Here is a 27,731-nt window from a genome sequence, read left to right as displayed (position 1 = left end):
ACAAATGAGGAAACTGAGGCCCAAAGAGTTAATATTAATTAAATAGGCAACTATAGTAAGTTAGATAATAATTAGAGAATAGGTCTGAGTACATGTTGCTGTCTGGCTGCAAGGTGGCTGGTTGCATCTTCTATTTCTGCATCTGCATTTCTCTGACTTCAGTTTTTCTCTGAAGAAGGGGAGGGAAGTTGCCTGACAAGAAATAGACTGACTAGTTCCCTTTATGACTGTCCTCATGGTGTATGTGTCCCCTCCCCACCCCATACCCGCTTCTCTCAACCAATTATTGTAGCTCCTTTTCAGGGCACACATTAGGTGTTGTGATTAGGTCCTCAGTCGTGTTCAACAATTAGTGGACGGAGAGAAGAAATTTTTCCTCCTTCCCATCTCCTTTTCCTACTGCCAGGCACACATGTCAGGTAAATTTATGGACAGGACATAAGGAATGCATATAGAGATTTGTGTATAGAGACCTTGAACTATAGAGCTAGTGACTTCTGGTAATGTTATTATGCTGCTGTCTGCTTGGGTTGTATTGTCTCTTGGGACCTCAGGGCTTTTCTCTGTCACTACTTTCTGGTCTTCAGATTCTTATGAACTGTTTGCTTCTCTCTGCTATGGTCTACTAAGGTGTAGTGGCCAGTAAGCTTCTCTTTAGCAAGAGAAGGCTAATACTCCTAGTATAGACCTGAGGTTTATGAGTCACCACACCCAGCTAGATGATGAAAAAAAGCCTACAAAATTCCATAAGCTGAGTATCTTTTATTTTTACTTTTTTCCTCCTGGTACTGACATAAGGTCCCTCTCTTATGCCAATGATCTCACAGTGAATAGAATACCAGCCCAGTACTGGAGTCAAGAGGACCTGAGTTCAAATCTGGCCTCAGACACTTAAAGCAAAACTAGCTGTGTGACCTTGGGCAAGTCACTTAACCCCAGTTGCCCTACCTTCCTCCTTCCAAAAAGCAAAGCACAAAAAAAAGTTCCTTTAGCTCCTGTTAAATTCCTGATTGGTACACTCTACAAAAACTCCAATGCAGTCCCACAAGAACCATTGGAAGCTGGCGAGATGAGGTTCCTTTGCCTTCTACAATGCTCTTTGACTTGTTCTTGCCCCTAGATTTTACCTGTATGCCAAGTGACTAAGTGAAGCTCATGGGGCCTTTGACTACCCCTCTGTTCAGCATTCCCGTCTTTCAAAAAAAATTTTAAAGCATTTTTTATTTTAAAGTTTTGAGTCCCAAATTCTGTCCTTCCCTCCTTCCTACTCAAAGACACTTGTTTCAATTCCCCAACCCAGTTTTCTGTTTTCCTTATAATTTTGGTTGCATTGGTTTTGTTTGTGCAAAAACTTTATAGTTTTATGTAATCAAAATGACCTACTTTCTCTTTTGTAATGCTCTCTGTGTCTTCTGTGGCCCTAAATTCTTCCCTTATCCATAAATCCAATTCCTTTCTTTTTAATGTATATCTTCAAGTAATAAAATCACTGACTTTTTGTGCTACATTCTGACCAGCACAAACCTTACTGGTCTCCTTACATTTGTATTAAAATAGACCTGAATATGTTAATGGGCAGAAGGAAAATTAGCTTGTAATAGTTTTCTCATTTTATAAAACGAAATAGTTGAAGTAGATGATTTCTAAGCTCCAGCTCTAAATCCCAGTCCTGGTACTTTCATTAACTTTAAAGGCAACATAAACATGAAATGTTATTGCACAGAGATGTCTAAGTTCAGAGGGAAACAGCTGAGCAAGCTTACTTTGGAGGGACTTGGGCTTCTTATTTTTGTGTTGAAATCTGGAAGCCTGACACGTGTTGATGTATTTTCTGCTTAATTCGATGCTGGTGTTTGGGTGTGATCTTTCCACCTTGCCCTCGTGGCATACTCTGTAGCTTAAATGCTGGAGAGCCTGTGTGTGGCGGTGATTGTCTCATCACCTCCTCCCACCAGCAATACTTACCATTCACTATGTCCTGACCAGCCTCCCAAGAAGCTAAAGTGTGGCCAGGTAGAGGTGCTGTATGATGGGAACACTACATCCTTAGAAAGTCTGAGGGTAGGAACATTACAGCCCTCACTTGGCCCTCCAAGTAGTCTTGGTATGACTACAAAGCAGGAGATTGTTCTAGGATCTCCAGCTTCCCTTTTCTATGCTTTCTTGCTCTCTTCTATTCTTATTCTCACAGGGCTCCATGACCCCATGTACTGTCATTTCCATCCAACTGTCAAATTCTGCTCCTAAACCTTTTATTCACACGAAGATGTAAATTATTGAATCAAGTCAGCTAAGCACCTACTATGTTCCAGGCTCTGTGCTGAGTGCACAAAAAAGGCATAAAATAGTCTCTGCTCTCAAGGAGCTCACAGTCTAATAGTAGAGACAACATGCAAACAACTATGTACAAACAAGATATGTCAAGGACAAAAAGGAGATAATTGCACAGGGAAGGCACTAACATTAGGGGAACCCAGAAAATGCTTCTTGCAGAAAGTGAGAATTTTAGTGAGGATTTAAGGGAAGCCAGGAGGCTGAGACGAGGAGGGAGAGAAGTTCAGGTATGGTCAGGATATGGAGAGATGTGTGCAAACAACACCAAGGAGGTCAGTGTCACTGGATTGCAGGATATGAGGAGATAAGGAGAGGTGAATCGAGGAGTACATAAGAGGAAGCCTTTGGCCCATAGGTTCAAATTTTCAGTGAAATATGAGAGAAGGGGGCAGCTAGGTGGCACAGTGAAAAGAGCACCAGCCCTGGAGTGAGGAGGACCTGAGTTAAAATCCAGCCTCAGACACTTAACACCTACTAGCCATGTGACTTTGGGCAAGTCACTTAACCCCAAGTGCCCTGTCTTTCCCCCTCCAAAAAGCAAAAAACCCAAATGAACAAGAAATATGAGGGAATATTATTGACTATATATTCTTGACTAAGAAGGTATGGAGGAGCAAGGAGGAGGAGGTGAGAGGTTTAAAGTGGGATGAAAAGTCTTTTAATTGCTGATGAGGTGAATGGAATAGTGAGTCGATTAGGGATTATAAAAGGATTACCTTGCTGCAGTGAGGGCCCAGGTGAGATAATATAACAAATTTGTTGTGGACCCAGTAGTTCTCCAGCTTTGTGCAATGGCGTGGGAGTAGGTGTGGAGACAGTAGAGGTTCTGAGGATTCCAAGGCCAAGGCTTGGCAGGGGAAGATTGGTAAGAGGATAACAAGCAAGAAACTCAAGAGAACACAGTATAAAGTTGAACTGGTTGGCCAATGGGGTCAAGATAGGGAAGAGTGTAGCCAGCATATGGGGTGATGGCCTTGGAAAAAACTGAGCAGTGGGGTTACTGGAAGACAACTTGAGGCGAAGAAGGCCTGCAGATTTTGATCAGATAAGGGAATTTCGGAATTCAAAGACTGAGAAGTGAAACATTTGTAGCTGACATATTTTGAGCTTATAATGTTTATAGATGACACAAAGCAAGAAGTGATAGCCATTGTGTTGAGCAGAGGCACTGAGACCCAAAAAAGTCCTGACAGGCTTAAATGAACCTAATGAATTAAGGTCTAACAGGGTAAATTTTTTAATACTTTAGGTTTATTTAAAAAAAATCAATTGTATAAGACTTGACTGGACAATAATTAGGTGAAAAGGACCTATAGGGGTTTTTTTTGTATTGTTATACAAATCAACAGAGTGATAGAACAACTAAAAAACAAATATGATCTTAGATTTCATCAACAGAAGCCTAATGCCCAGGAGCAAGGATATATGACACTAATACTCTGCCTTGGTCAGCCCAGTCTTATTTTAAGGACACTGACAAGCTCAGGTAGCCAAAGAAGAGTACCACTATGGTGACAAGACCAGGCCCTAGGAGGACTAGTTGGAGCTGGAGGGAACGTGATGGCTATCTTCAGATATTTGGAGGACTGAAAGAAGAGGGACTAGTATTGCTTTGTGTGGTCTCAGAGGACAGAAGTAGAACAATGGGAGGCAGATTTCCTTGGCCATGAAGAACAAATTCCTAATGAGTAGAACTGTCCAAAAGTGGATTGGAAACTAGTGACTTGCTCGTATGGGGAGATCTTCAAGGGAAATCTGGACAGCCACTTGTAAGAGATGTTCGCTGGCTCTCTACATAGAACAGATGCACAGGATTTGTGTGAGAAAAGGGCTTAGGCAGCCTCAAAATGCTGTTGAACTAGGTGGTGCAGTGAATAGAACACCGGCCCTGGAGTCAGGAAGACCTGAGTTCAAATGTGACCTCAGACACTTAACACAAAAAACTAGGCTTGTGACCTTGGGCAAGTCACTTAACCCCAATTGCCCTACCTTACCCCCCCCCAAAAAAAAGCAAAAAAAAAATTGCTATTGAAATGTGAGTTGTAATTGTTGCATTATTATTATGTAGTGAACTTCAAGGATTTCTTGTTTAAGTGAAAGCATTGTCTGGAAAGGCAGTGTGATACAGGATCTTTGGCTCTAGAAAGGGCTCTGATACTACCTGTACAAATCAGGGTACGTCACTTTGACTCACTGGGTCCCAGTTTCCTCTTCTGTAAAATAAGGGAGTTGAATAAGATGACCTCTTAAGGTGCCTTCCAGCCATAACATACTAGGAGATTCCATCTCCTACGAACTACAGGCCTTGGAGTTCTTGAGTTTTTCAGGTACTACTCTTCTCCCAAAATTGGGTCAAGTCACACGGAGGTCAGAAGTTGAAAAATATGGTTCTAAAGGATGCTAGATAACAAGCCTCCCAGTCTCTGCTGTTTCCAACCCCTCACCAGCACTTTTCTTGTGGCTTAAATTTCTAAGAGAGATGAATCTGTTCTTGAATCTATAATCTCATCAGTGTCAACAGTCCTGCTAAACAATGTGACCAGAACCCCTGTTCTAATTCCATGAAATTCTTGTCCAGACCCTCCCATAAATCCTCCTCAGGGAGTTCAGATAGACTTGGCGTCCTTCTCTTAGGTAATGGCTTCTTAACAGGGGATGGGAAGGGAAAAGGGACGAGCATTTATTAGATTCCTACGATGCAACAGGCATTGTGGGGGGTGCTTTACAAATATATCATTTGATCCTTACAAAAACCCTAGCAGGTGGGTGCTATTGCCTGGGGTCACTCAGTTTGAGCTCTGCTCTAGGTGGGGAGGGGGAGAGAAGGGGCACTGTGTCAGGCTTCTTGTGCTAGGGGCTGCAGGTCCTGGCACTGATGTTGCCCTCAGGCTCATGGGAGACCCTCTTGTCTGGTGCCACGCTGAAGGGGTGTGAGTGGGGGGTGACTGATGTTGCTGGAAGCCATAAAGGTCTAGCAGCTTACCTGGCACTGAACCTGGGTCCTGGTTCTGGTGTGCTGGTGTCTGGTGTGTGCTGAGGCTGGTGGGGTGTTTCTGCATTTCCCAAGGGCTACACTGGTAGTCTGGCTGCTGGCAGCTGTCTGTTTGCCCAGAGCTATCAGAAATGGAGTCTGCCCATTCCCTTGCCTATGCTGAGGCACATAGGGGTCCTGGTGTTAGTGTTCACCTGCTCTACCACACTGAGACTCAGGATCTCCCACTGGTTTGCTGAGGTGGGGCTTGTTGGGGTACTTCTTGTCCTGGACTGTGTTCCCCTTTTACCCTAATGAGACTGACCTTTCTTGCCCATCCTTTAAGTTTCTTGAGCTAAAAGATTGTTCTGCCCCATCTTTTTGCTGGTTCTGCTATTCTGGTGTTTGAATAATTAAATTAAATTCAGTTTATTATTTGACTAGACATTTCCCCAAAGGCAATCCTGTTTAATTCAGTGCTCATCACTTTGTCCATTTGCAGCATCTGTCCATGATATGTACAGAGTGATAGAATGACTATATGGGTGACCCATCCAACTGCAGAGCATAGGCTGGATCATAGACCTTCTTCATCCACTGGATTTTTCCTGTATGTGTAGTCACACCAAACTCTTCCGAGTGATTTTTGAATCTCATTTAGGAAGTCTGCAATATTCTGGGGCTCGATGTAACCAGCGCAAAGTCAGGAGCATCTGTAGGACCACCCTATCCAAATGGAAGTCTTCTTCTAGGTGGACATGGTGATACGTCTCCTTGACAGCGGCTGATGCCCGTGCTGTTGGATGCTTTGTCATGATTGAGGGAAGGGCTGTTGTCAGACAGTGATTCTTGTTGTATCTTACATAGTTTTGACATGTGTAAGAGGCATTTTATTGGAATAGAGTCTTTCAAGTAGCGATTTGCTCTACTGAATCAAACATTTTTTAAAAATCATCAATATACCAGCCTAAGAGAAATGGCATGTCAATAATGAGTTGGAGAGTTAGCTTAGATGCAAGAGGACCTGAGTTCAAGTTTTGCCTGTCACACAGGTCTCTTTAATTCCTTTTGACCTCATGCCTCTCCCTAAGGCTTACAAATTCTTTCAACTTTGGCCCTTTCGGTGCCAATCTCCCCACTGTCCCTTTGAGATCAATGCTTTGGTCTCAAAGCATTGTGGGACATATAGTTTAATAATAGCTAAATAATGTATCCATTTATATATTTGCAAAACACTTTCCAAATATATCATTTTACCCTCACTTCAGTCCCAGGAGTTAGGTGCTGTTATTAACACCATTTAATAGATAAGGAAAAGAGACAAAGTTTGAGTGACTTGCCTAGGGTCACACAGCTAGTAAGTGTCTGAGGCCAGATTTGAACTCAGGTCTTCCTGACTCCGATCCAGTGTCCCATTCTAGCTCTATTTTAGACCAGTCTCCCAAGGATTATGCCTCCCTGACCACAGAACATTATGGAAATATATCAGACTGGACCTTAGGAAAGCTTATTCTACTAGGATACATTCAGAAACAATACAAACTCTCTGGCTGATGCCAGGGAAATTCTGCTGGTCTTTCTGAAGGTACTGCCCTGTGCAAACCTTACATGCTTGCCAACTCACTGCTTAGCCAAGTCCTAGTTGTCCTAAATAGTGCCTGGGTGGTACCAGCCTACAAGGTCATACAAAGGTCAGGAGTCTGGAATTGGGTTCCAGGTCAAGGGTTTAAATTAGGTCCAGGAATATTGAGAACATTAGGTCTGAAGTCATGGGAAATAAACAAGGACACAATGATTTGGGGTCTGCACTTGTGATTATCATTTGTAAAAGTCTCTAAAAATTTGTCTTCTTTTAAAAAATGAACTTAACAAACACAAATATGTCCATTTCCATTTCAAAGTGTGTGCACCCCAAAACTGTGTGCAATGGAAATCCTTACGCAAATAATACTCAGAGGTTTCTCAATGTAGGAAGCAGAAAAGAATGGTTTAATATGATCTCAAGAAAGGGCCACCCTCCTGACACATGGTCAGGGAGGAGAAGCAATTTACAAAAGGAAATGGCAAAGTTATAAAGCCCTTCCCACTCTTGACCCTTTTCTTTCATTGGCTGGAAGTTAGGTGTACAATCTAAGTTTGGCAATCTACCTCAAATACTGGAACAAGGAAACAGTAGACCACCCAGAGTACATTTGAGAAAGCACTTCTGTCCTTATTTAGCATGTCTTGTGCTGAGGTGGCACTGGGGAGGGTCTCCATTGCTCTAAGTCCCAAATTCCTGCAAGGTCAGGTGACCTCTGAACTTAGGCCTAGTGGATGTTGAAGCCACTCTAGATTTGATTTTTCAGAATGGGGAAACTTCACTGCAGATTATCCCTCACAAAAGGAAAACCAGAAGCTTATAAATGAAGCTCAATCTATCACGATGCAACTTGATTCTTTTAAAATATATACGGAATTTAAATCGAAACTGTCAGTTATCAGGACTGCCATCTTTGTCTCTCTCCTTGAGGGGCTTGTCTTTTTTGTGTGTTTTAAATGAGGCTTTTATTTTTGTCATCACTATCTCCCCTTCCCCATTCTTCTTCCTTTCCTTCTCCCCCTCCCCCATAGCAAATAAGTAAAGTCAAATAAAACAATTTCCCACAGTAACAGTATCTGAAAGTGCATTTGTTCATCACCTCTTATAACTTATAGTCTCAATGGCTTCCTTGGGGGCACCGAGATATTAAGTGACTTGCCATTCACTGTAGCTCAGATGTCAAAGTGAGATTTGAAGTCAGACCATTCTCTCTCAAACACCAGCCTTCTCCACTATGCCATGACATCCCGCCCTCCTCCCCCCACCCCCGCCCAGGCATGAATCCTATTAGAAAATATAGAAGTAATGTAGAATGATAGAAAAAACATAGAAAAATCCTATTCAAAGGCCTCAACCAAGTCTGAAGTATGGGGTGTTTATCCAATCAAGGATGAGGGTGACCATTGGCAAAAGTCCAAACAATAGACCATTAGTCAGTTAGTCAGTGCCTAGAAAGGGGGTTGGGGTAATGAAAGGAAACTCTTTTTAAATTTTTATTTCAATTAAACATCTATTTCCTCTCCCTTTCATTTCCTTCCCAAATTGAAGAGGATAGGGGAAGTACCAAACTCATATAAAAAATATCAATAATCAAAATATAATGAATGAAATAAATATAAAGATAAATGAATGAACAAGTAAATCAACAAATGAATGAAAAATATGCACAGTCAAGCAAAACAACTATCCTCATTGTCCATGTATTAAAAATATGTCTTATTCTAATCTTGAGCCCTTCATCTCTCTATTAAGATATGGATAACATGGTTCATTTTTAATCCTCTGGAATTGTATTTGGCCTTTATTTTCATTAGCATTCATAAGTCTCTCAGAATTATTTGTCTATGCAATGTGTTTGTTATTGTATACTTTGCTTTCCTGGTTCTGCTTGTTTTATTTTGTATATATATTTTACTTTGTATATCATATAGATCTTTTCATGTTTCTCTGAAATTGCTCCTTTCATCATTTCTTAGGGCATGATAATATTCCATCACATTCATTTACCATAATTTGCTCAGTCATTCCCCAATCAATAGGCACCTCCTAGTTTCTAATTCTTTGCCACTATATAAAGAACTGCTATTAATATTTTTGTACTTCTTTTTTTTTTTCTTTTTGGAGGTGGGAAGGTAGGGCAACTGGGCTTAAGTGACTTGCCTGAGGTCAGTCGGCTAGTTTTGTGTTAAGTGTCTGAGGCCGGATTTGAACTCAGGTCCTCCTGACTCCAGTGCCGGTGCTCTATTCACTGTGCCACCTAGCCGCCCCGGTACTTCTTTCTTTAATCTTTTTGGAATAGAGTCCCAGGGTGGTATCCTAGGGTCAACAGTTATACACAATTTAAACACTTTTTAGGCATAGTTCCAAATAATTTTCTAGAATGGCTGGGCCAATTCACAGGTCTATCAATACTGCATTAGTGCGCCTGATTTCCACATTTCTTTTAGCACTTGCCATTTTCCTTTTTTGTTACCTTTTTTCAGTCTGATGGATAGAAGGTAGTGCTTCAAAGTTGTTTTCATCTTCATTTCTCTAGTTGTTAGCGATTTGGAGCATTTTTTTTTTCATCTTGCTATTGATGGCTTGGATTTTTCCTTTGAAAACTGCTTCATATCCTTTCACCATTTATCAACTGGGGAATGGCTCTTATTCTTATAAATTTGAATTAATTCTTTATATATCTTGCAAATGAGTCCTTTATCAGAGAAATTTGCCTAAAAGTTTCTCTCCACTCCCCCCTAGTTACTTGCTTCTCTCCAAATTTTAGCTGCATTGGCTTTAATATGTACAAAAATATATAAATTTTATGTAATCGAAATTGTCCATTTTATCTTCTATGATTCTGACTATCCTTCTTTGGTCATGAATGTTACTGTTATCTATAAATCAGATAGGTAATGTCTTCCCTGCTCTTCTAATTAGTTTTTGGTATGACAGGGAGTTCTGATAGTCATTCATGAGGCAGTATGAAAAAAAATACTGGTTTTGGAGTCAGAGGACGTGGATTCAAGTACTGACAATGGTGTTTGCTTCCTATATGATCATGGGCAACTCAACCTCTCACTGCCCCAGGTATATCTCTAGGATTATAAATTACATATTATTCTATCTGACCCTAGAGGGCAGAATTAGGACCAAATAAACAGAAATCACAGGGAGACAGATTTGGTTCTCATCTCATCTATAGAATGAATTGATCATATTTAATGATATAAAATTCCTTTCAGGTAATTCTGTAAGGGTCAGTGCAGTACATCAGTAACATGAGAGGTAAGAAGGGACAATAACAAGATTTCAAAGCAACATCAAGGATTGTGGAATTGTAAGTGACCTCAGAGATCACTAGTCCTTTTACAGATAAAAAAAGCAAGGAAAGAAATATTTATTAAGCACCCACTATGTATCAGCATTGTGCTAAGTACTTTACAAATATTAACTCATTTGACCTTCACAACAACTCTAGGAAGTAGGTGCTATTATTATCCCCATTTTATAGTAGAGGAAAACTGAGGTAGACAGAGGTTAAGTGACTTGACCAAAGTCACACAGCTAGTAAATATCTGAGGCAAGATTTGAACTCAGATCTTCCTGACTTCACACCTAATGGTCCATCCATTGTACCACCTAGATGCCCAAGGACAAGCTGCTTCATTCAGTCTAATTATATTTCACTTCCAAACCATGTTTGCTCTCTTGGTAGAAAGCTGGGGCCACAGAAATCCTTTATTTCACAGATTTTCGTTGAGTCTTTTTCTTTGAGGGGGAGGCAATTGAGTTTAAAGTGACTTGCCCAGGGTCACACAGCTAGTGAGATCTTATTTCAGGTCTTCCTGACTCTATCCACTGTGCCACCTAGCTACCCCTATTGAGTATTGATGGAAGGAAAATTTTTTTCACAATTAGTGCTATCAAGAATGTGAAATGGGCCGATCGCTGGAAGCCTTCAAACAAAGGTCAAATGGCCATTTGCCAGGAATATTGTAGAAGCCATTGCATTTTTGTACTGCTATTGGTTGGACTAGGTAGACTCTGGTGTAGAAATTCTTGGACTCATTCAGGGTGGGGCAAGGAGTCAGAGAGAAAAAAGCATTCATGGAAAGGCCCGTGGTTAATAGGTAGAAAATTAACTCACCAGGGGAAAAGGCAGAACCCCTGTCACTGAGTTCAGGTAGGAACACAGGTCCTGGGATGGCTGAGGTATTTCAGGGATGCTGCCTTTCTTTCTTTTACCCTTTCGTGTGTATGTTTCCCAATAAGACAATCTTGTGGTTTGTTTTTTGCTTTAACTTCCACAGTAGAATGATGCTGACTTGCTATAAATTTCTTCATCACTAACCACAGAAACCTTGTTTGTTAGTCCCTTTCCACACACCCCAATAAAGAACCCACATTGTGCTATTAGTCTAATTTAACCTTTATTAATCACCTACTAGGTGATAGTTTCTATTACATAGTGTTACTCTGTTTTTGAGGAAGATCACAAGGTAGCAGAAGGAGGGCTTGCCTTAGAGTCAAGAAAACTAGGGTCTAGTCTTCCGTCTGGCACATCCCAGCTGTATGATCCTGGACAAGACTTGGTGTCCAGAGAAACTCTCTAAGTTGCAAAGGAATTGCCAAGCTGCCTTAGTGGAGGAGGTTTCCATAGCTGGAGCTTCCCACACTGATGAAATTACAGGTTCACAATGAAAAAAAAGTGAATTTGATTTCTTTGATTTGCCTCTTCACCTCCAGAGAATGCTAATTAATCCCCATCAAAAGGGATTAGAATTGCAGAATCATATTAAAACCAGAAAGATTATGAGAGATCCTTGTTGGGAAGCAGTATAGCACAATGGGGGGAAAGGAATAACTCACAAGTCAGAGGAACCTGGTTCAAATCCCACCTGTGATCCTTTTTTTCAAAATCCGTGTAAACTTGAGTGAATCATTAATCTCTTTGGGTTTATTCATCTGTAAAACAAGAGAATGAACTGGATGGTCTCTATTTGCATCTTCTAACTTTGTGTCTATGATATAGCCATAGGCCTGAGATTTTGGAATTTGAAATGATCTCAGTCAGAGGTGGTTTTTATTCATTAGGAAGTTTTTCTTGATTTCAAATCTTCCCTGGAGTTCTGACTCTTTGGTCCTGGCTCTGCCCTCCAAGACCAAACACAATGATCTTATTCCTCCTTCCTGGTGAAAATCACCACGATACATGGGGTCAGAAGACCTGAAAACCAAAATACCAGGTCTGACAGGAGCTGGATGACTCTAAGCAAGTCACTTCTCTTCTCTGGCTCCAAGTTTCCTCACCTATAAAATGAAGGAATTTAGATATACTCTGATGTCCTTTCCAGCTCTAGAATTATGACTCTATGACATGTAAAATGGGGATGATACATTGAATCTCTGCCTTGTTATGAAGAACTCCCTTTGTAAGCCTCAAAGTTCACACAAAGAGCCATGATCACAGAGGAAAAGCAGTGACTTGCTTGAGCTCTCCCTAAAACCCCTCCAAACACTTTCAAATAATACTATAAAACCTTCCTGGAGCAGTAGAGCCCACAAAAGGATGCAGTGAAATGATTTTCTAGTCAAAGACAACTGAGAAGGTCATCAGGAAAGGTCAGTCACAACAGGGTGAGAGTGGAGTGCAGTCCAGAGCAGGTCATGCCAACACAGAACAGGCCCCAGCAAACCAGGAGCATGCCTTGGGAGCGACTGAATCAGCAGTGGTGGCAATAATGGGTGCTTCCAGAACTCTCAGCCCACAAAAAGTAAGGGGTTGAACAAGTGCTCAGAAGGAGGTCTCTTTGCTGTCACTGGTGGCACTCTCTTGCTTTGCCCATGTTGAGATATGGGTCACAGCCCTGGGTGGCACTCCTGGGGCAAAACTAAAAGAATGGAAGAAAAGAGAATTGAAATATCTCATTGGAAAAACAATTGATCTGGAAAATAGATCCAGGAGAGAAAATTTAAAAATTATTGGACTACCTGAAAGCCATGATAAAAAAAGAGCCTAGAATTCATCTTTCAAGAAATTATAAAAAAAAACTGCCTCTGGAAGACCAGAGGGTAAAATAGAAATAGAAAGAATCCATTGATCACCTCCTAAAAGAGGTCCCAAAATGATAATTTCCAGGAATAACATCACCAAATTCCACATTTCCCAGGTCAAGCAGAGAATATTGTAAGCAACCAGAAAGAAGGGATAGGTAGAATAGGATAAATTATCTCACATGAAAGAGGCAAGAAAAAGCTTTTACAGTGGAGGGGAAAAAGGGGGTTGTGAGAGGGGGGAGTTAGTGAACCTTATTTTCATCAGAACTGACTCAAAGAGGAAATAATATAACACTCAAATGGGTATAGAAACCTGTCTTACCCTATAGGAAGGTGAGAGGGGGAGGGGATAAAAGAAGGGACAAGCGATAGAAGGAAGGACAGATTGGGGGAGGTGGTAATCAGAAGCAAAACACTTTGGAGGACTGTGTGAAAAGAGAGAGACAATAGAGTAAATGGGGGAATAGAGGGAAATACGTTTAGCAATCATAACTGTGAAAACAAACTGAGTCAAAATTATAAAAATAAGAGCCATTCCCAAAATGATAAATGATCAAAAGATTTGATCAGTTTTCAGATAAAGTAATCAGACCATCTATAGCCATATGAAAAAATGCTCTAAATCACTGTTGATTGGATTAATGCAAATTAAAGCAATTCTGAGGTTCTACCTTTTACCTATTAGATTGACTAATAGGACAGAAAAGGAGAATGACAAATGTTGGATGGGATATGGGGAACATGGGACATTAATGTGTTGTTGGTGCAGTTGTGAACTGATTCAACCATTCTTTAGGGCAATTTGGAACTATGCCCAAAGAACTATAAAACCATGCATACCCTTTGACTCCTAGATCTGTATCCAAAAAGAGATAAAAAGGAAAAGGACTTATATGGACAGAAATATAGCAGCTCTTTTCTGGTGACAAAGAACTGGAGTTGGGGAGATGCCCATCAATTGGGGAATGACTGAACAAATTGTGGTATGTGATTGTGACAGAATACTATTGTGCTGTAAGAAATGATGAACAGAATGCTCCCAGCATAACCTGGAAAGACTGGGGTGGCCAGGTAGCACAGCGAGTAAGAGCACCAGCTCCAGTGTTGGGACGACCTGGAGATCGAATTCTGGGCTCAGACACTCAGCACCATACCCAGAAATAACTGGCCGTGTAACCTTGAGCAAGTTACTTAACCCCGATTGCTAAAAAAAAAAAAAAAAAGACTTACATGAGCTGATGCAAAGTGACATATACTGTGTACACATGTACACAGTAACAGCAATATTGTAACATGATCAGCTGTCAATGATTAGCTATTCTCAGCAATACAGTATTCCAAGACAACTAGGAAGGACTAAGGATGAAAAATGTTCTGTCCCCAGAAAAAGAACTGATGGAGTCTGAATACAAATTGAAGCATACTTTTTTTTTCTGTTTTATCTTTCTTGAGGGTTTTTTTTTTTGGTCTTTCTTTCACAACATGAATGTTACAGAAATATGTTTTGTACGACTACACATATATAACCTTTATCGAACTGCCTGCCTTCTGAATTAGAGGTGTAGAGAGGGAGGAAAGGAGAGATTTTGGAGCTCAAAGTTTTAAAAATGAATGTTAAAATTGTTTTTTACATGTAAATGGGCAAAAATAAAATACTAAACAAAAAAATAAAAACAAAGCTATGACGTTAAAAAAATAAAGTTCTATATAAGGATAAGTCAGCGTTGGAACCTCCGTTTCCTCATTTATAAAATGGGGATGATAACATTGCACCACTTACTATGCAGTGCTATTGTGAAAAAAGTGCTTTGTAAAGACTGAAATAACACACGAACAGGAATTATTGTGATGTTTTGAATATCCAGTAAAGCTCAGGGCTCAATAAATGCTTGTTTCTTTCCTGGTTCACCTGTAAAAGGACTAGTGCTTTTAGATCTATGAACCTTGATACTCCTTTCTTGTCTTTGTTCCTTCTTGCTTCTCTTTGTAAAGCAATTGGCAAATAGTAGCTGTTTAAGAAATGCTCATTCCCCCTTACTGCCCGTTCCCTGAGGAAGTCATTGTACAGCCCTAGGCCTCAGTTTCCCCAACTGGGCCTGGGCTAGATGGCTTCTGAAATCGCTTCTAGCCCTAGATGTACCATCCTGTGAAGTGAATATAAGAAAGTAAGGGGGGGGGGGCGCGGCTAATTTGCTCAGTGAATAGAGCACTGGTCCTGAAGTCAGGAGGACCTGCGTTTAAATCCCACCTCAGACACTTGACACAATTACTAGCTGTGTGACTTTGGGCAAGTCACTTAACCCCAAGAGCCCTCCAAAAAGCAAAAAAAAAAAAAAAAGAAAAGAAAAGAAAGTGAGGAGAGGTGTTTGTTCCAGGAGAACCTGGAGCCGTAGATCATACGTGAAGAATTGAGTTTGCAGCCTTATCTTCCATACTTGTATGCAGGTGATGTACACACTCCCTCCGAGGATAGTGATTACAGCCCATTTACATTTTCTTACCTGGGACCAACCCTCATTCACGTCCTTGACGTTAAATATTCCTTAGAGGGAATATTTGTGGAGGGAATAGAACTCAAAAAGGCCTTCCTCTAGGTCTTATAATATCCCATGGCAGCAGGACAATGCTTAAGCTCTTAGTTTGTTATTTTGTGGCTACGCCTTATAAATCTGGCCCTTTTCCTTTGTGTATCATTTATTTCCTGGACTTTTACTTGGACGAGAACAGCACGGCAGCATCGTGGAGAGAAAACTGGCTCTGGAGTCAGGCTAGCCTGGCTTTAGATCCCATTCTTTATACTTACCAGCCCTGAGACCTTGAGCAAGAACCTTCATTTTTTAAATTTCCTAGGCAGCTCTCCCAGATTACATTGTTGTTCAGTCATTCCAATTGTATCTCTGTAACCTTATTTGGGGTTTTCTTGGCAGAGACACTGGAGTAGTTTGCCATTTCCTTCTCTAGCTCATTTTACAGATGAGGAAACTGAGGCAAACAGGGCTAAGCGACTTGCTCAGGATCACACAGCTGGTTAGTGTCTGAGTCTGGATTTGAATTCATGAATATGAGTCTTCCTGACTTCAGGCTCAGAGTTCCATCCACTGTTCCATCTAGCTTCCTTAAAATTGCAGAGTAGGCACCAATCTGCATTAGTAGAAACAGTGAGCTCACCAGTGCTTCCTACACAAGTAGAATCAAGTGTCAAGTCCAAAACAGCATTAACAAACCAGCTTAGTAACTCTTCCAAAAATGGGAAATCAGGTTAGTACTGCGTGATTTCTTCTTGCTCTAAACATCTGGCTCTTTTTGACTGCTGCTTCCTTTCCTAGATGCTCAATGGTAATCTAAATGGCATTTTCAAAAACTTTTCCAGGCAGAGGTACACCCCCATCAGTTGCATGACTGTGAAAATGTGATTGTTGCGGCATTTACTCTGTGAAAGCTTGCCTGCTGCCATCTGTGTATTCATGAAAAATGCCCTTGATGTATATTGACCAGTTCCTCACCCCATCAACAATGACTTAACAAATGGATGTTTATGAAGCACCTAGTATGCACCAAGCTCTGTGCTGAGGCCTGGAGATAGAAGGAGAGAGAAAAACAGTCCCTGCCTTTGAGGAGCTCACAGTCTAATGATAGTCATCCTTAAGAATATTTCATAGGTGGGTGGCTAGGTGGTGCCGTGAATAGAGCACCGGCCCTGGAGTCAGGAGGACCTGAGTTCAAATCTGACCTCACACACTTAACACTTACTAGCTGTGTGACCTTGGGCAAGTCACTTAACCCCAATTGCTCTGCCCTCCCCCGTCCAAAAAGCAAAAAAAAAAAAAGAGTATTTCATAGAAAAAAAAAAGTAAACATATGGTTTAGTAGTTCTCTTGATTATTTGGGTTGTTGGTAATTTTTTTTTAAGTAGTAGAAATGTCTATGATCTTTTCCATTCTTTTAGACTCTCCCCTCTTCAAGATATCTTGAAAACTGGTCCTGGATTGCCTTTGAAATTGGGTCACCTTGGGTGCGGCTAGATGGCACAGTGAATAGAGCACTGGCCCTGGAATCAGGAGGACCTGAGTTCAAATCTGGCCTCAGATACTTAACACAAAAACTAGCCATGTGACCTTGGGCAAGTCACTTAATCCCAATTGCCCTCCAAAAAGCAAAAAAAAAAAAAAAAGAAATTGGGTCACCTTCATCATGAATGTCTTCTGCTTTCGGTGCTTGGCCCAGTTCATTTGCTTTTCGTAACTTCTTAAGTGCCACTACCACTTCCTCACATAGCATCCAATCTAAACTATGGGGCAGAGGTTCCCATAACACAATTGGGGGGGGGGGGCGCGGGTGTGTCATTTCTCAGGCCCCTAGTCACTTGCCAGAAAATCCTGGGAATATCGCTACCAAAGACTATCCTTATGCTGATACTAACTCTCCCTTGCCAGCCTGCAGTGTATAATATTAGAGAAGGAAAGGGTTTTTTAAGTTGAAAAATTAAAAAGCAAAATAGAACCCCAAACAGAAGTTTCAGAAAACAAGAGAGCAGAACAAGATTTTGCCTGAATGGGAAACAGTCCACTCAGCTCCAACATATGTAATTCAGCAAAACCCTGAGGTTCACAGCAGACTGAAAAATGACCAAGAAATACTGAAAAACTATAGCAAAGAACTTATTCCACCTCATACCTGCAGAAGAGGTCAGTTAGAAGCTTGAGGGTAATATAAAAGGGAGCTGCCTAGCAGCCAGAAATGACCCAGGAAGGTCCAGGGACACAGGCAGTCTGCAAAGCACTGTGATTGGATTCAGCAAGAGTGGAGGGCTCCTCTAAGAAAGTTGTAGTGATCAGAATGTTGAAGGCTAGGGATCTTTAAAGTGCCATGGATTAGCACTCGGCCAGAGGCAACCAAGGGCTCATGGCTAGGCTCCAAGTTTCCAGCACCCTGTCCCGAGATTCCAGAAAGAACCCTGAAAACCAAGGGCTGACTACCCCTACCCAAAAGTGAAGATGGTGTGAAGCTTAGTCCTGGTACAAAGTCCTAATTCAGGAACCAAGTTGGAGAAATGAGTATATCAAAGATAACATTGACCAGTATAAAAAAATGTTGAAAATGTAGATCTCTCTCTCTCTCTATCTCTGTCTGTCTGTCTCTGTCTCTTGTCTCTGTCTCTCTGTTTCTCTTTCTCTCTTTCATACACACCAACACCCACATAGAGGCTACCTCTATAACAGCTATAAGCAGAAACTAAAAGAAAAAAAGTCCTTTCCACAGACTACATGAATAATTAGAAGATTTGAAATGAGAGAAAAAAAGTAAAATAAAAGCTCTAGAGGAAAGAGTTGGAAGGAGAAGAAATAGATTAGAAGAGAAAGTGTCAAACCTTATACAAGTAAAGGACTCTGTATATGCTCACTAAGTTGTTGAGAAGTGACAGCAATTTTTTTAAGCCTATATATTTTAAAAGAAAATAGAACAGGAGAGAGAACAGTAGTAACCATAAAGTCTGACACTATCTTTGTGACCTCTGAGCCCTAATTTCCTTATCTCTAAAATGAAGAAGTAAGCTTAGGTGGCCTCTAGGGTTCCTTCCAACTATATAGACTTATAATCCTATAATGCTAAGATTAATAAATAAGCATTTACTAATAGAATGCCTGCTGTGTTCCAGAACTGTGCTAAGTGCTCTATAAATATCATCTCATTTGATCCTCACAATGACCTGAAGGTAGGTACAATTATTATCCCCATTTAAGAGTTGAGAAAACCAAGGCCATCTGAGATTAAGTGACTTGCCCAGGGTCACACAACTAATAAGTGTCTGAGGTAGGATTTGAACTCAGGTCTTTCTGACTCCAGGGCAGGCACTCTATCCACTGCACCGCCTACGGAAATGTTGGGCCCAGAACACTTTGTATTGGAAAGTTTTAAAGTGAAATATGCCTGGCAACAATAACAAAAAACACCAACATCGGGGGACTGAGTGAAACATGCCAGTTACCAGAGTATGAAATCGTGGAGATTTTTATGTATAATGCTTTGGGTGTTTAAGGAAAAAACAAAAGTCTGTGGTTGACTTAAAATTTCATGTTTCTTTTCTCACGCTTCAGAATGCAACAACTCCCAAATTACGTTCATCCTTCTAGGCTTGGGTGTGTCTGATCTTCATTTCTTTTTTTATTTATGAAGCCTATTTTTGAAATGGCATGAAAACTCCAGCGTGTTGCAAGACCCAAGTTGAATTGGATGAAATTGTGGAGAAGTATCATTTAAATAGTAAGAAGTCTCAGTAATAGTACCAGTGACTACATAATCACATTGCGTAGTTAGCTTCTCAAAATATCCCATAAGAGATTGAGACCCTATAACCAGAGAAGGATGTACATGGGTGTAGAAAAGATCAGAGAAGTAGCAGACTTGGGTCATATGGATAGTAAGTGCTAGACTCAGCATCTGAGCCTAGGTCTTCTAACCCCAAATTCAGTACTCTTCACTATGCCATATTTTGTCAGGTTATTTTTTAGTTTTCAAAATGAGAGACCTATGGAGAAGCCCATTGGGGCAATTTATTTAAAGGGGACATATGCTAAAACCACATAAATTAGTGGTTACAAGAAGTTGAGAACCACACACATTGATGAGAAATATCACACTTAAAGGCTGGGCCAGAGTTTAGAATTATGTGGCTTTAAAGGTTCTCCCCCTCCCCCTCATTTTCTGTCAATACAGTAGGCTGAATTTCTGGTTACAAATAGGGGGGGAAATCTCCAAACCTCTCCTCTCTGTCAACACTCAACAAATATTTGAGTACCTTCTGCATACAAGCTACTAGGTGTTGACATATTATTAGCAGTACAGAAAGGAATGACTGCAGAGAATTTTGGTTCATTACCACCTGACATATTTTCCTTCTGAACACCCAACTCTGCATACTTAGCTTGAAGATCAGAAGATACTAAACTAGGAAAGCAGAATGAGAGAAACTTACTTTCTAGGTTTAAATTAAGCAAACTCCGAGTCACTGATCTTATATACATTTTTAGGATCTCTTTCCCTATAGGGGCTTAGAAAATGCATTTATGTGATGGTTAGGGGATCACAGAATCACAGATGACTCATAGATCCACTGTGGATTTTGTCTTAGTTTTTTGTAAGCTCCAGCCTTTTATCACTAATTATTTGCCTCTTGGACATTGGATATCCCCAAACCTCTCAAACTCAATATGTCCAAAACAGAACTCATTATTCCAAACTCACCCCTCCTCCAAACTTCCCTATTTCTTTTTTAAAAATCATTTATTTATTTTTAGTTTTCAACATTCACTTGCATAAAATTTTGAGTTTTAAATTTTCTCCCCCTCCCCCCTCCCCCAAGACAATGTGCAATCTCATACAGGCTCTACTTATATATTTGTATTAAATGTTTTCCTATTAGCCACGATATAAAGAAGATTTAGAACTAACAGGAAGAACCACGAGAAAGAGGAAACAAAACAAAGCAACAAAAGAAAAGGAGAGCAAGTGGAAGGAAACGTCCATCCGTATTCAGATCCCTAAGTTCTTTCTCTGGGTGTGGACAGCATTTTCCTTCATGAGCCTTTTGGAATTGTCTTAGAACCTTGCATTGCTGAGAAGAGCTAAGTCTATCCACGTGAGTCATTGCACAGGGTGGCTGTAACTATGTACAATGTTCTGGTTCTGCTCACTTCCCTCAGCATCAGCTCATATAAGTCTTTTCGGGTTTTTCTGAAGTCCACCTGCTCACCATTTCTTATAGAACAATAATATTCCATATATTCATATACCTCAACTTCAAACTTCCCTATTTCTGTGGAAAATATCACCATCCTTTCAGTCTCTCAACTTTGGTGTTATCCCGATTCCTCTCTTTTTCTCATTCCACAAATCCAATCAGTTGGCAAATCTTGCCAGTTCTTCCTCTCTCACTCTCTCATATCTGACACCATCTCTTTATTCACACAATCATCATATTAACTCAAGCCTTAATTACCTCTTGTTTAGACTATACAGTGGCTTCTTGGTTGGTCTCCCCTCCCTTGTCTCTTACCATAGCACACCATTCTTCACACAACTGCCAAAATAATTCTCCTTAAAAACAGATCTGACTATGACACTTCCCTACCCAACTCTCTTTACCTTCTAGGATCAAATGTAAACTCCTGTTTGGTTTTTAAGTGCTTTACAACCAGGTCCCAACCTATCTTCCTATTCTTATTATACCTCATACTTCCTACGCTCTGAGGTCTAGCCAAACTGATTTTCTGTCTATGATTTACACATGACCTTTCATTTCCTTTCTCCATCTCTTTGCACTGGCCATGGCCAATGCCTGAGTACATTTTCTCCTCACCTCTGCCTTGAAGACTTCCCTTCTTTCTAGACATAACTCAAGCATTACCTTCTACATTAAGTAATTCCTGATCCTTCAAATTGCTAATACTCTCTTCCCTATCTTGTATTCATTTTATATTTTTTTCTGCACATACTTATATATTTTCATGTTATCTCCCTGTTTCATTTTTCTGTATTTGTACATACGGTGCCTTAGTATAGGACCTGGCACATAGAAGACACTTAGTGAATGCTTGATTAATTAGTTAATTGATTTAGAGTGGGAAAAGGCTTTAGATTTTTATCCGGTTCAACTAACTTGTTTTATAGTGAAGGAAACTGAGACCCAGAAAAGTGAAATGAAATGTCCAAGGTCGCATAACTAGGAAATAGCAGATCAAGGATTCAGCTATAAGTCTTCTGGCACAAACAAATTGGTGAAAAAGTCAAGAAATCTCTCTCTTGCTCTCTCCCTCCCTTGCCTACCCTCTGGCATTCTCTCTCTCTCTCTCTCTCCTTCCTCCTTTCCTTTTATTTCCTTCCCCTCCATCTCTCTAAGAACTTGTATAATAAGTGGGAATCAAACATTGATTGCCAAGTCTATTAAGAGTTCTAATCATAGATAATAATTAGAGAAAGAAAAATTAATGCAATGCCGAGGTTCAGACTTGTACTTGTCAGATTGGCAAAACTTGCAAAAAAAGAAAATGGCATTTGTTGAAGAGGCTGAAGGAAAACAGGTATACAAATGCAATATTAATGGAGCTGTGAATTGGTATAGTGATTCTGGAAAACAATTTGAAAAAAAGTAACTAAAGTCCACATACTTTTTGACCCTATGATACTACTACTTGGTCTGTATCTCAAAGACATCAAAGAAAGAGGAATAAATATCCATTCTTTCTATTATAAGCAGGAGCTAGAAACAAAGAGGAGGAATGCCAGTTGGTTGGAGGAATGAGTGAACAAATAATGAAATGGAATATTATTGCACTGTTAGAAATGACAAAAGGGCTAGTTTTAACAAAATCAAGGAACACTTATATGAACTGATGCAGAATGAAGTGAGTAGAACCAGGAAAACAATTTATAGAGTGACAATATTATGAAGAAAAAAAAAAACTTTGGAAGGATGAAGAACTCTAATCAATCCAGTGACCAACCATGATTCCAGAGGAATGATTATGAAGCATGTTATTATCTCCCTCCTATTAGACAGGTGATAGCCTCAAGATAAAGATATATACATTTTGGGAATATGCCCAATGTGAGAGTTTTTTTACTTGACTATCCATATTTGTTATAAAGTTTTTGTTCTTCTCTCCCACCTCCACCCCCATTTTTGGAGGAGGAGGGAGGTAGGGGAGAGAGAGGAAGGACCAAGCAACAGATTGCCCCTTCCACACCCTCCAAGGAAAAAAAAGAAAGAAAAGAGACCCATCAAAGTACAGAAACAAACAGAAGAAAGATTAGAAAGAGTCATACACAAGCCGCTCAGCTTCATGTGGAATTTTTTTTATAAAGGGTGTGTCAAGGACCTTAGTGTAGCTTTAAGCCGCTAAAGCACAAACTTTTGTGACCCTCTGGATACTTACAAAGAAAATCTTTATCTAGAGTCAGGTACAATCCTCTTCTGTTCTACTATGTACAAGAAAATATTCGCTTTACTTGGTGTTTAAGTCAGAATAAGAAAAATGAAGTTTAAACTAAGAGTTCCATTTGTAAAAGTGAAAGTTAAAACAAGGCTTTTAGTGCTGGAGATAGGGAACAGATGGTCGAATGAAGCAGAAACAAGAAGCATTTGTCTTTGTCTGCTTCCTCTAGGCATTTAAGATTGATGACATTCATACCACATCAATGAGAAGTAGGACCTGAGAATTAAAATAGATCTACAGACCCACAGGACAGAATGGGTGGATGGAGCCTATGGATCCCTCATTTCTATCATCAAATGATGAGTAAGTGTCTGTATAGTTTAGTTAATATTGAGGATAGACTGTTCTCTTTTCTATTTTTGAAAACTTCTGACACAGAAAAATGACATAATGTGCTTACACCTAGTGAGACAGATGTAGGGCCAGGCAAGTAGCCACAAATGAAGATGACTGGTCCATTGCTGTGACCACATGGCCTCAAAGCCTCAGGAAGGGGTGGGAGAAATAAGACAATGGAAACTGTGGTGAACCCCACTAGGGAGGCTTAAGTTGGCCCTTTGTTCTGCAAACAATTATCTATTTGTTTGGTATCTGGGCCAACAAGATGGCCCCATGTCAAAATAAGTTATATGTTAATTCCATCCCATCTCCATCCCACTCTCTCCTTTCCTATGTTACCCCTTCCCATTTCTGACCTTGTTGACTATGGAGAGGGGAGGAAGGACAGTCTCTGAGAGGGTAGTTTAGAGAGGATATATGAGAAGCAGAAAAGAGAAATAGAGTTGGGGAGAGAGGGAGAAGAGGGAACAGGGAAATAAAAGGGAGAAAGATTGTAGAGTGTTAAAGGCTTGTATGAAATAATGTGTGGGAAGTGCTTTGCAAACTTTGCAGTGTGTATAAATTAAGTCAATAAGACAATTTGTTAAATGCACACTCTGTCAGCCACTATGCTAAACACTATGGATATGACAAAAGGTAAAATAGTCCTTGTCCTCAAGGAGCTTATAATCTACGTGGGAGATAACATGTAACCAAGACTCTACATGCATACATATATGTACACACACATATATGAATATACACACAAAAATTTGTGTGTCTATAATTTATATATCCATGTGTATCTGTACACACACACACATATTTTATTATTGTTGTGTTTCAGTCATGTTCTACTCTTTGTGAACCCATTTGGTGTTTTCTTGGCAAAGATACTGGAGTGGTTTGATATTTCCTTCTCCAGTTCATTTTACAGATGAGAAAACTGAGACATATGGGGTTAAGTGACTTGCCTGGGGTCACACAGCTAGTAAGTATCTGAGGCTGGATTTGAACTCAGGAAGATGAATCTTCCTGACTTTGGGCCAAGCACTCTATGCACTATGGTGCCACCCAGCTTGCCTTATCTATCTACCTATCTCTCTGCCTATCTATCTATCTATCTATCTGTCTGTCTGTCTGTCTGTCTGTCTGTCTGTCTGTCTGTCTGTCTGCCTGCCTGCCTGCCTGTCTGTCTGTCTGTCTGTCTGTCTGTCTATCTATCTGCCTATCTATCTGCCTGCCTATCTATCTATCTATCTATCTGTCTGTCTGTCTGTCTGTCTGTCTGTCTGTCTGTCTGTCTGCCTGCCTGCCTGCCTGCCTGTCTGTCTGTCTGTCTGCCTGCCTGTCTGTCTGTCTGCCTTCCTGCCTGTCTGTCTGTCTGCCTGCCTGCCTGCCTGCCTGCCTGTCTGTCTGTCTGTCTATCTGTCTGTCTATCTGCCTGCCTATCTGTCTATCTGCCTGCCTATCTATCTATCTATCTATCTATCTATCTATCTATCTATCTATCTATCTATCTATCTATCTATCTATCTATCTGCCTATCTATCTATCTGCCTATCTATCTATCTATCTATCTGTCTGTCTGTCTGTCTGTCTGTCTGTCTATGTCTTCTGTCTACATATATTCTCACCTGTAGAAGGTGGGATTTTATATATGGTAAACTAGAAATAATTGCAGAGGGAAGGCAGTGGAATTAAGGGGGATCAGAAAAGGCTTCCTGCAGAGTACAGGATTCTAGCTAGGACTTGAAAGAAGCCAGGAATGCCAGGATCAGGAACCACTGAAAGTTTATGAGTGAAAGATAGATACAAGCTCAATGCTTCATTCACTCATCCATCCATTCATTCATTCACACAAAACAGTCTACCCAGAATATGACCTAGAGGGGAGCCCCTGCCACCCAGGCAGGCCTCAGAAAAAAAAATGGCTCTTTTTATCTAATTGACAAAGAGCCCACTCATTCTGGCCCCTCAGTGTCTCATGTCCTAGGCAATCAAGACTCTACCCCTAGCAGTGGGCCTGCTCACTCAGTAGTTCCTAACACCTTGACTCTCCACCAGCCCCACTTGGATTGTAAAGAAGTTTCCTTCCCACAGACAGATAATCCCCAATTCCAGTTAAGTAAACCAGGCTTCTGTGCTCCCTTACTTCCCCTGCAGTTGGAAAGGCCATTCCTCTAATCCAGCACTTCTTAAACTGTGGGCTGCAGCCCCATATAGGATTAAGAAAAATTTGGCAACAGTGAAAGGTTTCTGAATGTGCAATGACCAAAAATTAATAAAAAATCAAATGGGTAATGAATCTGAGGTGTTTGTGGCAGCACTTACCCATATGGCATCTCACAACTTCCTTGCAACCTTAGTTCTGAACACAAAGCTTGCACACTTTGCACTGTGCATACCCTCAGGCCACACAACACCAACAAAAAAGAGGTCAGGCTTTTACTGGCAGGTGAGCCAAGATGGCAGAGTAAAAGCTCGAATTTGGCATGAGCTCCCACTCCAATCACTTCCAATACATGTAAAAAAATGACTCTAAACAAATTTTGGAGTTACAGAACCCACAAAGTGACAGAGAGAAACAAATCTCCTGTTGAAAGCAGCCTGGAAGGCCAACCAGAAGGGTCTATCACACCAGACTGGGAGCTGAGCACGGTCCTGCATGAGCCACCTGGTTCCAGCCCTGGAGAGGCCCTGACCAGTAGGAGCAGACTTCAGGAGAGTGAATCACCAGCAGCTGTGGTGGTTTCCAGATTTCTCAAACCATAAACACCAAAAAGAAAGTTAAAGGTAAGTCAGGAACTCTGTTGGAACTGGGTGGAGAAGAGTGTGGTCTGGCCCCTACCCACAGGGTGAGAAGCGGTGGAGGCACAGAGGCTATAGCTGCTGCCATGTGGCTGCCTCCAGAGCTCCTGGCCTGCAGATCATAGGGGGACCAAGTGATCATTCAGAGGGTAATTTCTCTTGCTTTAACCTGCTTGGATCTGGATCACAGTCCTGGGGTGTGTGGCCAGTGTGCCAGACCTTGTGGGGGCTGCAGAGACAATACCCTCCTAATAGCTTCAACAGCTATTGGGCAAAAGCCCCAGTGATTTGGGACAAAGCTCTCCTCTCTGGAAGCAGAGTTCTACTGTGGCAAAGAGCTCAAAAGTCAAGTAGTTGACTGACAAAATGAGGAAACACAATCAGACCATAGATTGCTTTTTGGGGGACAAAAAGGATCAAAGCACAGAATGTGAGGAAGACAACAAAGTCAGAACTTCTGCACCAAATGCTTCCAAGATAAAATATGAATTGGTTACAGGCCATTGAGGAGCTGAAGAAGGATTTTGAAAACCAAATAAGAGAAGTGGAGGAAAAATTGGGAAGAGAAATGAGAATGATGCAAGGAAATCATGAAAAGAGAATCAACAACCTGACTGAAGAAAATAACACCTTAAAAAACAGACTAACCCAAATGATAAAAAAGGCCCAAAAAGCCAATGAGAACGCCTTAAAAAACCAAGTTTTCCTGATAGAAAAGGAATTTCAAAATCTCAGCAAAGAGACTAATTCCTTCAAAATTAGATTAGAGCTATTGGAAGCTAATGACTTTATGAGAAATCAAGATACTTACTATAAAACAGATCCAAACAAATGAAAAAATAGAAGGCAATGTGAAATATCTCATTGGAAAAACCACTGACCTGGAAAATAGATCCAGGAGAGATCATTTTAAAATTACTGGACTACCTGAAAGCCATGATCAGAAAAAGAACCTAGAAATTATCCTTCAAGAAATTCTCCAGGAAAACTGCCCTGATATTCTAGAACCAGAAGGCAAAATAGAAATTGACAGAATTCAACGATCACCTCTTGAAAAAGATCCCAAAAAGATAACTCCTGGGAATATCATTGCCAAATTCCAGAGTTCCCAGATCAAGGAGAAAATATTGCAAGTACCAGAAAGAAACAATTCAAATATTGTGGAAACACAATCAGGGTAAGACAAGATTTAGCAGCTTCTACATTAAGGGATCTTAGGGCTTAGAATATGATATTCTGGAGGTCAAAGGAGCTAAGATTAAAACCAAGAATTGCCTACCCAGCAAAACTGAGTAGAATGCTTGAGGGGAAAATATGATAATTCAATGAAATAGAGGATTTTCAAGCATTCTTGATGAAAAAACCTGAGCTGAACAGAAAATTTGACTTTCAAATATAAGAAGCAAGAGAAGCATGAGAAGGTAAACAGGAAAAAAAATCATAAGGAACTTATTAAAGTCAAACTATTTACGTTCCTACATGGAAAAACAATAATTGTAACTCATGAGACTTTTCTCAGAATGAGGATAGTTGAAGGAAATATATATATGTATATCTATATGTATACATACATACATATGTATGTATAGGAGCATGTATGTGTGTATAAATAAATATGTGAGTGTGTGCATATGTATGTACATGTACACATAGACAGAGGGCACAGGATGAGTTTAATATG

The 27,731-nt window shown here is 40.5% G+C and overlaps 1 long non-coding RNA gene across 1 annotated transcript; it reads left to right on the top strand.

Moving 5' to 3' along the window:
- The first annotated feature begins 308 nt into the window (after positions 1-308).
- Positions 309-27,277, top strand: LOC138159743 (uncharacterized). Its single transcript, XR_011167959.1, has 4 exons — positions 309-419; positions 20,350-20,565; positions 23,091-23,224; positions 25,798-27,277. It is a non-coding gene; the product is annotated as an uncharacterized lncRNA (long non-coding RNA).
- Positions 27,278-27,731: the final 454 nt, after the last annotated feature.

The sequence above is a fragment of the Petaurus breviceps genome, unplaced genomic scaffold (genome assembly GCF_028583685.1).
Source record: "Petaurus breviceps papuanus isolate PSGF00001 unplaced genomic scaffold, PetGlider_PUasm1.0 178, whole genome shotgun sequence".
Taxonomy (NCBI): Eukaryota; Metazoa; Chordata; class Mammalia; order Diprotodontia; family Petauridae; genus Petaurus; species Petaurus breviceps.
Note: the sequence above shows the minus strand (reverse complement) of the source record. Positions and strands in the feature narration are given on the sequence as shown.